At 35.4% G+C, this 2,743-nt stretch overlaps 1 long non-coding RNA gene across 1 annotated transcript in view; it reads left to right on the forward strand.

Moving 5' to 3' along the window:
• LOC137625791 (uncharacterized) overlaps positions 1–2,053 on the forward strand; it is a 7,006-nt gene extending 4,953 nt beyond the window's left edge. The window contains exon 2 of the long non-coding RNA XR_011040901.1: positions 1,157–2,053. This is a non-coding gene — a long non-coding RNA (uncharacterized lncRNA). The remainder of the gene's footprint in view (positions 1–1,156) is intronic.
• The last annotated feature ends 690 nt before the right edge of the window (positions 2,054–2,743 follow it).

A 2,743-nucleotide genomic window follows, 5' to 3' on the forward strand; every position in this document is an offset into this window, starting at 1 on the left:
GGAATCGCCCTATAGTAGATTTGAATCCCCACATTGCGGTAGGAACAGGAAATGAGGGCAGGAATCCCCCTATAGTAGATTTGAATCCCCACATTGCGGTAGGAACAGGAAATGAGGGTAGGAATCCTGCTCTATGATCTATTATGAAAATAGGGCGCTTTAATAACTTGCTTATCCTGGCTTCGGAAAAACAAGAGCTTTTTAAATATTTTAACCATGACATACTGGTTAATAATATTATCAAATTAAGTAGGAAATTTTTGAAGTGCACGAAGTATGTTTTGTTTTGAAATTTGTATAGATTAACTTTTTTTTTCTTTTAATTCTGCACCATTTTACCTCAACACATTTTCTCAAGATCCTGATTTTCTTGTCCTGAAAGATCCTTGGGTAGGAAGGAAGAGAGCTAAATTTCATGCAGTATTTTAAATTGCAGATATTCTAGGACCCATACCATAGTTTATACCTCTTTTTGTTTGTAAATTTCCAATATCTTTTAATATTCATTTATCTCTAGATTTGATGAACAGAGTTTATTGTTAAATTAAGTTTTTCATATTAAATTAAGTGGATTAAACAATAAAATATCTCGAGATGGGGCTTACAGTGCCCCCGACCTCGTACCCCTTGACCTCTCAGCTGATTAGGCATCTCTCAACACCCACCCACCTCCCTAGTGTGTGTGTGTGGGGGGGGGGGGGGGTCGCTAATAAACCTTTGGTCACCCCCCCCCCAAACAAAAAAAAAATTAGAGGCGCTCATGACTATACTTTGACTCTGTTGCTGTAAAGCCAGAACTTTACTTTTCTGTCTCCAAGAATGAATATCAATTATTATCATTATCACTAGGTAAGCTACAACCCTAATTAGAACACCAGGATGCTATAGGCCCAAGGCCTCCAACAGAGGAAAAAGTAAAGATTGAGGAAAGGAAATAAAGAAATGAAAAGAATAGTGATTCTAATGTACCTTCAAGCAAGAGAACCTTAACTCTCCTTAAAATCACAGAATTTCATAAACTTTATTACTATTTCCTTTCGAATTATTAGGAAGATTAATGAATTAAACGCATTTGGCAATGCAAAGCAAATGGTAATGAGTATTTTAAGTTTTGCATGAGTAGAGAAGCAATACTATATTTCCTAGTTATTCTCAGGAGCACGAATATGAGTATCTGGACCCACGAACGATGCTTCCCAGTCCAGTGGAGAAGGTCTGCCAGGCCAGAATGAATTCCTACCAGGAGAGGTGGTCAGACCTGGAACGGTCCCTCAAGGATGTGCCCAGAGAGAATCCTCCTCCTCCGCCTCTTCCTCCACGTCCTCCTCCTACGGATTCCTCCGTCCAGAGAAAGTTCGACAACGCTCGGAAGATCTCCCGCAGGAGGATCTTGGAAAGGCTCCTTAGGAAATAAAGAGGCCAACCACACACTCTCCTCCAGTAGAGCAGTGTTGGTTTTCCTGCTTTAGGGGGCCCCGGAGCCCACTGTTTTCATGTCACAAATCGTAGGAATTTATGCTGACCTGCTCTGGACGGTAGCACATTTATCGAGTGATAAAAAAAGTCCTTTCGTTTTTGTTATGAATGAATTTTAAGTCATGCATAAGAAACTTTGGGAAATAGAGGCTGATAAATGTAATGCCCATTAAAATGTCAAAAAAATGTTTTAAAAAAATACTGAAAATAGAAAATTAGGCTTACATGAACTACATAGATCTCTTAAATCTCGTCATTTTTAGAATGTAACTTTTAATGTATACGTTTTGATATCTGGTCAAATTTTTTAAGTTTTGCTCAATTTAATATATTTTTAATGTTAACTTACTTATCGTGGTGCTAAGTAATAAGTTTGTTTTAAGTTTTAACATTTAAGTTTATACAGAGCTTTAGTAAGGTAGTTTTATGATGTAAATCAGTACTTGATTATATTAGCTAATTTCCCAGCTTTAGTCTTCAAAGATCTGTGATGATAAAGATTAAGAATTAATCTTAAGATGTTATTATATATGAAATGTCAATTGTGTAAACCTATAATAATACGCGCTTAATGTTTTCACGAATTTAGTTTTGCCTTCATAACGATGGTAATTTTTCTTTAAACTCCAATGACATTCCAGACTTCATTCTTTGGTAAATATCGATTTTTATGGCTGTGTGGTCTGATTTGAAATATCTTTTTCTAATATTCTAAAGTGTAAACATTTTAATGTAATCGATTCTTAACAAATTGAGCTTTTCTTTAAGCGGTAACAAGTTTTTAAAATAGCTTTTTCAACAAATTCATGTAAGTCTTAACCTTGTTTTTAATTTCTCCTGTCTGCATAAAGTTTATCCTTGATTCATTTCTGTCTTGTTCGTTCGTTTGTAAGCAAGTTTACACTAAAACTACTGTACTAATTTTGACCAAACTTTGTAGTCATGTTGACTATAATCCAAGGATGAATCTGTAACATTTTGGATTAAGTACATCAAAGTAAAAGTACGCAGCAGTACTTTGAAAATAATTACAAAGTTAATCTTTTGTTTGTGAAAAACATAACGTAAAAACTACTAAATTTATTTCAACGAAACTTGGACATTGTGGGATGCGACCCCAGGGATAAATCAATTAGGTTTTGAAGAAACCTAGATTTGATTTTACTTTAAGCTCCAGAGCCTTTAAATATGCGGCCCCGAGACTGTATAATAAGCTCCCACGAAACATTCGAATGATTGAAGACATTAGGGCTTTCAAGAGGAAACT

The sequence above is a fragment of the Palaemon carinicauda genome, chromosome 32 (assembly GCF_036898095.1).
Source record: "Palaemon carinicauda isolate YSFRI2023 chromosome 32, ASM3689809v2, whole genome shotgun sequence".
Taxonomy (NCBI): Eukaryota; Metazoa; Arthropoda; class Malacostraca; order Decapoda; family Palaemonidae; genus Palaemon; species Palaemon carinicauda.